We start from the raw sequence: 12,742 nt of genomic DNA, 5'->3' as shown, positions 1-12,742 counted from the left end.
AAACCATGTTTCCCACCAACAGGTAGAACTGATGAAGCTGCTTGGAGGAGCAGAGAAACGTCTTCAAGAAAACTCTACAAGTCCAGATGCCTTGCTTCAGTGGTCTCTATGAATATGAGCTGTATGACATGTAAACATACAGTGTGCTCTTTGTAATCTGTATTCTGGCTCTAAGTGCCCCTGAGGGTTGAAGTCACAATCTTCAGATGATGAGACTGACTCGCTGCCTACTGCACTAATGAGGCTCAGAAAGAGGTGAAACATGGTCTTTTTTTAAATCAAATACAACTACAGAACAAACATTCCTAATTTAAATCAAATGAGTGTGTTCTATAAAAAGGCTCTAAAGGTAAAACATCACAGTAATTCTTCCTGTGACACCTTCACTACCAGTGATGGTAAGTGCTCTTGTTTCAAATGTGATGTGCACTGTACCACTGAAGCTCGTCTGTGAAGTGTAGAGCCTCTGTGTGTGTGTCACAGTGATGTTAACAGAAGTCAGATAGGTCTGTTAACACATATAAAAACAACATGCTGAACAACAGCATAGATGTGAAGGTGAATATATGTCCCCTCACATGTTCCTCAGTTAAAAGGGTCATTGCATTGGCCGGGAATCGAACCCGGGCCTCCCGCGTGGCAGGCGAGAATTCTACCACTGAACCACCAATGCTGTGAAAAGCTGACATCTAGTGGTGCCATCGCAGGTTGCAGCCTCCTCATTCCAAAATCAATCCCTCCTCCACATAAAGTCAAAAGTTATAAATTCACCTCATTAAATGAGCGGTTGTGTGTAATGACGCAGCTCACCAGCAGAGGGCGTGTGACGGAGCAACAAGCAGGAAACTACAGGGGAGAAGAGACACCAGCATGTGTGGAGGTGTCCTCTTTTCGAGTAAAAAAACAGAACATCTAGCTATTACCATTCCTGATATATGAGCGACTTTGTAAGACATATGCTCTCATGTCATATACGACATGGTCAACTCCGAAATAATCAAGATAATAATAATAAACAAAATATTGGCCTAAATTATAGGGGGGCTTTGGATTATTTTAGGGAGGCTGAAGCCCCCCTAAAATAGGGCTAGCGACGTCCACGGTATTAAATAATAATGTTTAATAATATTTAGTACCTTATACTTGCACAACATGTACCTAATACATACATACAGTATTGACTATAGTATAATGATAGGAGATGTTAATACGATATTAACCAGTAATGTTACAGCAAATAGAAATATAAGAAACGACACTAGTAGATATGAATTATTTCACATAATGGCAAAATATAATATAGCTGATATGTAGAGAGTCCTCAACCCCGGCGTGTGCGACTACTCCAGGAGACAGCTAGTTAAAGGAACACTGAAACAAACCAGAATTGACCTGGAAATATCAGAGAGTGATTTAGACATAAAATAAATAACTATATAGAAATGATTAGAAACGAAATAGATGAAGGAGATGATCCACTAGTATGGTGGGAGGACGTTAAAAATCAACTGAAATTGCTGAACTTGCTGATATCAGACATCATTCAAATCAGACTATAGAAGACAGAGGGGGACACTTCCAGCGATGCTGCAGGCAGAGTGAGAGTTTGGTGCACATCACATGAGCTCAGAGCAAATGTGTGGATGTGTTCAGTGGCCCTTTGGCATTTGGGCAAACCTTAAACTGAAGATTTCTTCAGCATGGTTACCGAGCAAGACCAACGAGCAAGTCTCCATTTCTAACTGTTCAACACAGTTTCTCAGCTTCACTGGGCTAGGGAGCAAAATACAGACATTTATCAGACACAGCAGCCTCAGAAATCCTCCAACCAAAAGCCTACCAGCATGACAGACTGCAGCACTTGTAAGCATTTCCCTTTCACAAAGTGTTTTGCTCACTTTTTGGCATGATCACTTTTTGGCACAACACTGGCTCAAAGGTTCACAAAACTACATCTGAACAAACCACAAGACTTGTGAAACAATGTCCTATACACAGATCAGACCAAGCTATGTCTGCTAAGAACCAATCAGATATACAAGCATGATTTTATTTTGATCTGCAGAAACACATGACTTTGAATTAGATAAGCATATACAGTTCAACAATCTCTCCTCAGTGGTTTTGGATATGGGGTTTTTTGGGGTCTGGCTGCTCAAATTTAATTAAAAAATAATTCTAGCTGTAAAGTATTTTATATGGAAGTCTATCAGGACAGAAACTATTTTGGACCAGCTACCAAGTGGCCATGTAAGGAACTGCAGATTTGCTCCTTGACACATCTCTCTGTATTATGTTGTTACCTGGTAAAGACTACAGTGTTTATTGATTTTTGTTTGTTTTTAGCTTTACATAGATACTTTCTACCACTGACAGTTTAACATGACCATGGGACTGAATTTTGGTCATTTGAGGGACGGCAGTTCTTGATTAGCCTGAGAACCATTTGCATGAATAATTATCTATAGACATGAATTTTTGTTTATTTCTGCTGTTGACATTTGAACAGAAACACCTGTGGGATTTAATTTTGGTGCCACCCCCAAGTGGCCACAGGATCAACTGCAGTTTTAGGCACTGTCACAGCGTGTGCAGTAAATGGATCCTAGTGTATGTGTTTCCTTATAAGATACTTATAACAGCGTGTTTTGTGATTTAATCAGTATACATGCTTTCCTATACATTATTGATGGCAGATACATATTGATATGCTACAGTTTTGCCTAGCAGACTTCACTCCCATTCAAATTTTAAAACTCTAACTATGGGCCGTCAACTAGTCCTGCACAGGGCCCAGACACACTTTCTGAGAGATCTTAGTCATGGTAGCTCCTGCAAGATCCACCCACAGAGGTCCTGAACACATAAAACTCAGATTAGAGAGTAGAGTTTGTTATTTGAGGTGCTTGCAGTCTTTCCTCAGTTCATTTTGTGCTCTCTGTAATTATTTTGTTCTTTTTAATACAGTGTGATAGTATCACTCAGCTGCCTCTGCACACAATAGGTTCAAATAATACAAGAGGGGGTACATTTAATGGATACCTGACACTAAGATAAACAGTCAATAATGGAGTATATATTTTTCAAGGAATAAATTAAATTCATACAAATTAAAAATCTATTTTGTAATCATATATTCATAGCTCATTTAGATTCAATTCAGAATTCTGACTTTAAATTCTGACAATTTAGACAATTTCTTTCCCCAAAATCCTTAATCTAAACTCAGATTTCTGATTTTTGAGATTTATCCTGCTCCTGCAAAGTCTGAGGGAGAAATCCAATAAATATGCTGTTTAAAGTTCAACAAATGAGGCACATAAATAGGACTCCTGCTCTACTGAATCACCTCCATCTCTACCACTTCTTCAGCCTGTCTCCTCTGACTGGATGCAGAAAAGAGGAGATAACTGATTTGTGGATTCCTGGCATTGAAGAAAGGATTGATACACGAGGGAATTATGATGATAAGAGGCAGCACCATGGAGGTGGTCACGCTGCAGAGGGCTTCTCTCTTCAGCGTCATGGTAAAGATGATATGAAATATGATTGATGACCGCTGGAGCAACAACAGTGAGAGGTAGAGTCCTATGGTGCATCTGGCTCGGTGGTTGCTGGACTTCAACATTGTGTTCACGCTGAGTGCAGCCCGATACACACACACATAGCAGTAGCAGATGGCCAGCATGCAAAGACACATTATTACAGACAGGGGTCCAAACAGCAGCAGGTCCTCCTTTGTGGCGAGTGGGAGGCGGCCTCACACACGAGACCACTGGTTGCTGCTGGGAGTCAAACTTCATCTGGCTGAGCACCAACCCGGCATAAGCGCTCATGGTCCCGCTCAGCAGCCAAGTCACACTGATGCTCATGTAGATGTTGTGAGTGTGGACCAATCTGAGGTAGTGAATGCCATGGCAGATAAAAACGTATGTAATCACAGTCATTTACTTTTTCTAGGACCCAAGCCTGCAGAACTGACCCTGGATACATGCTTGTACATAAAGTCTGCACTATATGCTTGAAAGGGAGTGGAAGGAAGTAGAACTGATCTGACTCCACCCGTCTCCATCATTCATAGAACATAACCTGTAGCTGCTTCCTGTCATACTGTAAGCACATACATAACAACAGCACAGGATGAATCTATGCATAGAAACATAGAATCACACAATATACTATAATCATCCATAATTTAATATAACTGATTATTAGTATTAACCCTTTGACTCCACATACAGACACACAGACTCTTCCTGGTGCTTCTCACCATCAGTACTTTAAAGTTGCCATAACCTCTGTTAGACTGTTAGACTTCTCTCTCAGAGTGAAGAGTTTCTGGATGGTACCAGGTAAGAAGTTATTATATGCTTTAAACAGGATCTGTGCTGTGCAGAATGTAGCAAGAAGGACCTAATACTGACCCCTGGTGGACAGCACAAGCAATGCTAAGACACCTAGAAGCAAACTGCCATCTGCACATATTGTACTCTATCAGTTAAACCACTTTGACCCAGTTCCAGGCAGATTTCTTTATTGTGCAGCTCATTTGAGATTTCTTCTGCTGCATCAGTTGTTGCCATTGAGGTTGATCTTTTCAGTCTAGATCCATGTTGGCTTTCATTTAATAACTGATGTTCTTCAATAAATGTTTCTAAGCGATCATTAAACAGTGTTTCAAGGACTTTAGAGAAGTGAGGCAGCAGTGAGGCTGGTCTGTAGTGTGTGAAGTTGTGTTTGTTTCCATTTTTGAACAGTGCTGTAACTTTAGCAATGTTCATGTTCTTTGGAACACAGCTGCTTTGAAGTGACAGCTTCCAGATGTGTGTTAAGGCTGTTGTCATGTTATTAATCAGCTTTTTACTGATATATACACATCAATAGCAGGACAGTCTGATATGATTGTAATATCTGTTCATGTTGTTCATGTTATCTGAATTCAAACGGCACTTGTCCATGCTAGAATTAGAAAGACGGCCAAGAATAACCCTAAAAACAAAAAAACATTTTTCTCACCGGTGTACACGAGAGTGAAAGACAGCAGGTTCAAATGAGGATCCCGTCAGCTCTCCCTCCTCCAGCGGCTCCCTGCTTCTAGCGGAGGCAAAGACCTGTCAGTGTGCACTATCAAGCAGCCGCCAGAGAAGTGCGTATTGGGATCCGGCTCGAAGGACCAATTTATGTTAGGAATAAAACCCAAAATATCAGCTGTTCATCACTCAAGTGCTTTTATTCCTGCAGGAAGGAGCAGTCACACACACAGACAGTCGCCTCTGTAGGAGTGCTCAAGGTCTTTTCAGAGCAGCTCCCTTCTTGTACCCTCTGTTATCTGACAGACACAGCTTCTCAGAACACACACATCTTAGAATAGGCACAAGCACAATCATATATGACAGTAACATATCATGTATGAGATCATAGGAGTAACACCACATATATTTCCATAGTAAGACATATGGACAGACTGTCTCCACAAAGTCCAGCAGGCCACAGGTTAGGTTGTTTCCAGAATTCTTCCAACAGATCCTTAGATACTGACCTTTAAATCTTCTGCCTGACTTTGAATCAACGTGACATCATCATCTTATTTTCTTTCAGGGCTTCTTGGTACTTTTTAAGTCTTCTTGGTGTATTGAAATATTCTCAATGTGCAGTTACATCACTGAAGTGAATTGTTGATCTTTGTTGTTAACAGGAACATGAGAATCTGAAGCAGTCTGTCCTGTTTTTATCTGATGTCTTGATGTGTGGCTCACCTGAACATCTGATGAGAGACTAAAACTATCAGGACGCTGCCAAACCACCACAGACAGTCAGTCCTGCAACAACAAGTGTTTGTCCTCACAAGTGTGTGAACTGCAGGAGAAGCACGCTCGTGATAAGCACTGCAAAACATGCCCCATGATCTGCATGAGCCTCTGACTTCTGTGACCGGGCCAGTGGTTTGCACTTTTGTCCACTAGGTGGAGCCACATGCTCAGACAGGCTCAGCTCTGCCTCATTTCCCGTCCAGATATCATGGCACTATTGAACTCTTCATAAGAATTCTTTTCTTTTCTATTAGCAGTGATCAGTCTCATCTGAAGCTGTGGTTACAAACCACAGCACTCAGCAGTCTTATCTGAGGGCAGCAGGGGCTGATGGGAGTTTTGAGCAGCTCGTCCTCGTTTGGCCTCAGCTGCATCAGAGCGTCACTTCTCTGTGAGTTCACCAGAGGAAACATGCTTCTCCTGCCGGCTGCTGCTCTCTGCTGGCTGTGTTCAGGTGAGTGTTTCCAGCCAATCAGGCGCCGACGAGCCGCACCTGTAACAAACACTGACCTCCACCTGTCTCTGCAGCGCTGGTTTCCATGGCAGCAGATCTGACCCAGGACGATGCCTCGCTGACCAGGAGAGTCGGTGGACATGTGTCCTTCAGCTGTGGAGGGCTTCAACAGTGTAGTGACAGCTTTGTATTCTGGTACCAGAAGAAAGACCAGGACACATTCAGACATTCAGACACAAGATGATTTCTCAGCTGTACAAACACAGAAGGGCTGGAGCTGGAGCTCAAGACAGTTAAAGAGGATCATTCAGCCACCTACTGCTCCTGTTGGTGGAGTGGAAGGTCCCACAGTGAGAGATTATGGGAGCAGCCTGAACAAAAACCAGCAGAGAACAGAAAACCACATCAGCTTCATGTTTCACCTCCATCTCAGACTCAAACACTCAAAGAGCTCTGAAGCATCGGAAGCTGCACAAATGCATGTTTGATCCCAACAAAGGAAGGAATGAGTCCATGTGACCTGTTTTACATATATATATAATATATATATATATATATATTATATATATTATTATTATATTATATATATATATAATATGAGGGAACTGTTTCAGTTGTTTTTAAAATTGAATGCTATTTGTCACATGAAGGATGCATAGATAAGAAGCCATGTTTGCCAAAGAGGAAAATGTTCTGAAACATCTGTGTGGAAAAGTTCTCAAGTTTTGCTTGAGTCAATGATGTTATATCCAAATGTTTCTGAAACGGGTGAAAGGACAAAGCGACTAAACTGGACAGAGTAGCAAAGTTCAGTCTGCACACAGCTGACAAGAGAAAAACACTCTACAAGCGATCTCAGGAACAGGTGCAGTTTTGTGAGGAGTGTGAAAAGCGATGTCTGCAACCTAAGATGAGGTGGGAGATTGCTATGCATAAACGGGGATCTGCTCGTGCAGTTGATGGCTGTATGCACAGTTTTTGAACAAAATGTACTAATGACGTATTATTTTCAGGGTGTCTTCTATGTAATAAATATAAAAAGTTACAATGCTATGCGTATCCATAACGTTTTAATTAGGGATGTCCCGATCAGGTTTTTTTGCCTCATTTTGAGTATCTGCCCATACCGAGTGTGTGTGTGTGTGTCCAGAGTGCCACGCTAGGAGATTGCACACACGCAGCAGCACATCAAGGTCTCGAACCACGATCTCTCGAGCCAAAAGCAGCTGTCATACCCCTACACTACAGGACACAGAGCCACCCTGCACAGAAGGAATTCACTTTGAGAGTCCTAATAAATATATTCGAGTCCTGATCGGGAGGTAATGTCCGATTCCGATCGAGTCTGAAATCACGTAATCGGTCTCACACTGTGCTGAGGCTTGCTTCGGTCACGTGACTAGTGACGTTTGAACCACTTCAGTGACGTTTGAAGCAGTTGTGTGCTTTAACCACAAAAACCACATTTCTGTTTCACTGTATTCCCAATGAGGCCATCAGCTGCACTGTCAGGTTTTAGAGACTTCACAGAACAGATCAGATTAAACAGATTAGAAACAGATTACCCAAAGCCTCCAAAAAAAGCTGCACAACAGGTAACTTAGTTCACATGAATCTGTGCTGATGTGTCTGCTTGTGTTGATCAGCACACACAATCAGTTCACATGAAGTGACTGAAACACAAAGGGAGGATCAATATAGAAGGAAACCCGCTCCCTGTCTCTCACTCCTGGCCTGCCCTATATGCCATAACGTCTGCTGCACGGTGTGCTTGCAGCTGAATCTCAGACCTCACCTGGCAACAATACATTTTTTTCTGATTGGCTGATTCCTGTTCTCTGCCATAGAAATGACAGATGATTAATAATAAAAAATGTACAAACATAATTCACAAATTATAACCACTGACATTACTAAGCTTAGACAATAGTGTCCTTTCATGTTGTAGAATTGTTTTGTCATTGCACTGCTCTACTTTTTACAATTATTCAGTATTGTTAAATGTACACATTTCATTTCTTTCAGGCTGAGCAGCTGTAACCTCTCAGAGAGAAGCTGTGAAGCTCTGTCCTCAGTCCTCAGCTCCCAGTCCTCTAGTCTGAGAGAGCTGGATCTGGATAATAATGACCTGCAGGATTCAGGAGTGAAGCAGCTGTCTCACGGATTAGGGGGTCCAGACTGCAGACTGGAGACTCTCAGGTCAGGATCCAGCTTGTTGATCATCAGTTAAATTCTGCTTCATGTTCATGTTGAAGATCTGTTGGATTTTCCTTCTTTCTTCTTGAGTTCATGACATGTTTTGTCCCTCCAGTCTGTCAGGGTGTCTGATCACACAGGAGGGCTGTGCTTCTCTGGCCTCGGCTCTGACCTCCAACCCCTCCTATCTGAGAGAGCTGGACCTGAGCTACAATCATCCAGGAGACTCAGGAGTGAAGCTGCTGTCTGCTTTACTCAACAGTCCAGATTGTAGTCTGAAGACTCTCAGGTACACAGAGACCACAGAGCATGAGTCCTCCTCAGTCTGTCAGTTTAGCTCATATATCCACAGCTGTTGATGGATGGACTGAAACTGCAGAGAAGAAATAATCACTGATCCCTGATGTTCATCTTCCTCCATCATTAAGTGTCCATCATGTTAACTTCACTTTTCTTTATACACGTTCTTCATGTCAAAATACATACAGACTGATTTTCAGTCACACTTAGTGCAGATCAAATACACAATGATGCCCTACTTATTAATGTCCTCAGCTGTAAGAAGCACTGAATTATTTCCACAAACAAATGTTCCTGAAACAATCCATATGTGAAGCTTCAGAGGAGACAACAACACAATGGTAGAAGGAGGAGTTCCTTCAGTCAGAGACAGAGAGCAGGGAGACACTACAATATTATCACTGTAAAAACTACACACAGACATGAGTGAATGTATTTATTTGAAGTGTGTCAGAAACTCTTCCATCCATGACACATGTGAACCAGGCTTGTGTTTGCATATAGAGTGAAAGGAACAAACAGTCAGAGACAGTGTGGCTTGTTTGCTGCTTTGGATAAATGCACAATGCTGAGATCAAACCTACACTGTTGCTGCATGAAGAGGATTTTACAGTAAAGCACTGACAGAGAGCAATATTTCACAGAATGGAGGACATGAATAAACACAGAGCAGATCAGGAGAGACTCTTCTGGAGTCGACACAGATGAGTTTCAGTCTGTTTGTGTGTCTCTGACAAACTGAGGAACTCTGCTTCATGTTGATCAGCAGTTTGGACTCATGTTGGTTAGAAAATCATTCTGACTGTGTTTCTTCCTGCAGGGTGGAGCATGGTGGAGAGCAGAGGTTAAAACCTGGGCTGAGGAAGTGTAAGTTTGACTCAGTCTTTCCTCATGTTATTGTGCATGAGTCAGTGTTCTATCAGTCCATCAGAGCTGTTGTAGCGCAGCCTCGGCGGTTGGATTTCTTTGGTGTTTACTGGAGTTTATTACTCCCCAGCAGGAGTTTTAGGTTCCAGCTTTGTCATTGGTTTTCCTTTTTTTGGACAGTATCCATGAGGCAGTCCTCTTTTCTTCCATGGGAAAAAAGCGGAAGCCTTCCATACAGAATCCCGAAACTCAGCTGGAGGGAAAATACCGGCCACTTCCTGTTCACATACTAAAGAGAAAAACTTTTGTCATGTGGATCAACGGACAGCCGGCGAAATAATATTATTAGAAATAAATACATAAAATGAGTTTTGTGATGAAATGGATTTATAGGTTTTTGGGTGTTTAATAAATGTTTAAAATCAAAATATAGATTAGATTTTTTGATGTTATTACAAACTCATGATGATATATTACAGTTTGAAACATAAACTAGAAGTTTCATATAAACCCTTTTTGGAAAGAAAACACTTTTTTCTGGATTTATAGCGTTTTGGAAGCAATCTCTTCATTTGTTAGGCGGGACAGCCGAAACCAGTTAAACAAGCTTTTACTGACAGCTCTGAACAGACCACATTAACTTATCATTCATTTTAGTGCAGCCGCCACAACTTCCATTTCACAAACCATTTTTTAATCTTCAGTTATTATATTTCCTTTTATTTTGCTTTGTGCTTTGGTTTCATTCTGTAACACTGGACTTATTTTTATGAAGGTTTGAACTCTGACAGTGTTTGAACAGGAGAGAAAGGAGTATAAAGTGTGTAGTGAGGGCTTCACAGCCTTAAAGCATCTAGAATAACTGTAAAAAATAAAGCCCATCACTTCACGGATTTCACCTTTTGCGGGTTATTTTTGGAACGTAACCCCGCGATTAACGAGGGACCTCTGATGAGAAGGAAGAGACTGGGCTCTCAGCTGCAGTAAAGGGGGCAGGTCTGGCTCCAACACAGGTTTCAATGTGCAAGATGTCTTGCCCTCACATTCTTCTTCCATTTCCACTTGTCCTGAAACTTCGGCCTTCGCTGTCAACCTTCCTTTTCTTACTCACACTTGCCATTTTAGAAATGGGCAATAAAAAAACACAGATCACTGGCAAACAGGGTGGTGAGAGTTTGACCATGTTTGCTGCCATCTTGTGGTGAAATGTTAAATATATATAAATAATAATCATTTTTAAACGTGTGATTTCATCCTGTGGACAACAGTACTGGTGGCATATTATGACATTATTGATTTTATGCCAGAGGCTTCGGCCCAGTGAACATATGAACTGGACTTTTGGTCTGTTCTACAGGAAAAACCCTCAATGATAATGCACCAACAATCCCAACCAAAGAAAGGAACATAAGGACAGAAGAACCAAACAGGAAAGAAAATAGAAATAACTATTGTATATATAACCTAGAAAATTTCACAAGACATTTTGAGTGGGCCAATGCGCGCTCACCCACACTCTGCTGCCGGTCCGCCCCATTATATACCACCAAACCTCATTCCTGATCACCGGCATATGTGAAAGATGCCACTGATGACATTTCATGCTTTTACAGTGTTTCTGATTGGTTTTATATAAGGTTTAATAGGCCCCAAGCTTCTCCATTCATTCTGAATGGAGGAATCCTAAAGATGTGGATGTGACTTTGGCTGCTATTTTATGAAGTTTGGTAAAAGACATGAACATGAGGACTCAGTATGATAAAGTCCAACTCCTTATGAGCAGTTTGCAGTTGAAATGAATATTCTGTGTAGAGGCATGCCAGACTGATAGGCTTCCAAAGTTAGCTGGGTTTTGTCAGGGATCTCACCAGTTTCCCATTATTTCCTATGAGGGGGGTTAGGTCAGCTTAAGTGGCTTGCCTGTCAAAACAAAAAGTGGCACAGACATGGGGACTCAATATGTCAGAGGTCTAATGTTTATCTACATTTTACACTTTGAATGAAGGTTCTGTGTGAAAGCATGCCCAAACGCCATGCTTTCAGAGTTTGACAGTGATTTGATGCCTGTGGGGAGGGTCGATCGCAGTTTTTCTGGATTTTTTCAAACACCGTTTATCCGATCGCTACCAAACCTCAGAGGGTAGTAGTCCTGACCGAGCCGGTCGATTTGATGTATAATTTGTAGGGGTGGCTAGCGCTAGTTAGCTGTGTAATGAATTACAGGCTTTTATTTTGAAAATCAGTGTGTGTCTGTGTAAGTGTGTGTGTGTGTGTGTGTGGGGGGGGGGGGGTTGGGGACACTCCCTAATGCATGTTAAAACATGTTTAAGTGTTTTATTTTGAAAATCTACACGTCAGCCATATCCTGTTATTGTGCAGGGTCTTTTATTTTGAAAATCCATGTTTGTGTGTCTGTGTGTTGGCAGGTGTGTATAGTGTGTGTCTGCATATTTCTGGGTGGCTTGTGTGTAGTTTACCAGGCCTAGTAAGGTGTGTAATGATTTGGAGGCTTTTATTTTGAAAATCAGCGTGTGTGTGTGTGTGTGTTTGTGTGTCTGTGTGTGTGTGTGTGTGTCTGTGAGTGTAGTTGTGTATGTTCCTGTATGGAGCTTTTGGATGATGCTCTTTATCCAATGATACAGTTGATGCTGTTGTTACGGTTACCATGGAAACGGCTCCCTCAGTTTTCAGCTTCCTGGTTTTGTGACTTTTGCCTTTTTCTCTCTCTCTCCCCATTCACCGTCTATGTCGTTCGCCCACTGGTTTTGTGCGATTTACATGAAAACCGTACGTCAGAACGGAAAGAAAAGTCATAGCACAGGTGTCCCGGTACAGCCGGACGTCCTGTAAAAGTTTCAGGTCGCTCACATTAAAGCTGTGGGACTAGTTCTGCTGAAAATGTGTCCAGAAGAAGGAGAATAATACAGAAGCGGAATAAGTATTTACAATAGTAACAGTGGAACAATATCAGGATAGATCAGGAGGTCTGAGTCTGGTCTTTCAGTCCAGATCCTCCTCCAGACTCTGATGAAGGAGCTTTTGGATGATGCTCTTTATCCAATGATACAGTTGATGCTGCTGTTCTTCTCATGTTCTAAATGTGTCGTCTGTCTTT

The 12,742-nt window shown here is 41.8% G+C and overlaps 1 non-coding gene across 1 annotated transcript; it reads right to left on the bottom strand.

Annotated features, from left to right (window-relative positions):
* Nucleotides 1-602: 602 nt before the first annotated feature.
* Nucleotides 603-673, bottom strand: trnag-gcc (transfer RNA glycine (anticodon GCC)). The gene has a single exon. It is a non-coding gene; the product is annotated as a tRNA-Gly (tRNA).
* Nucleotides 674-12,742: the final 12,069 nt, after the last annotated feature.

The sequence above is a fragment of the Parambassis ranga genome, unplaced genomic scaffold (assembly GCF_900634625.1).
Source record: "Parambassis ranga unplaced genomic scaffold, fParRan2.1 scaffold_21_arrow_ctg1, whole genome shotgun sequence".
Lineage (NCBI taxonomy): Eukaryota > Metazoa > Chordata > Actinopteri > Ambassidae > Parambassis > Parambassis ranga.
This window is presented reverse-complemented; position numbering and strand designations above follow the sequence as displayed.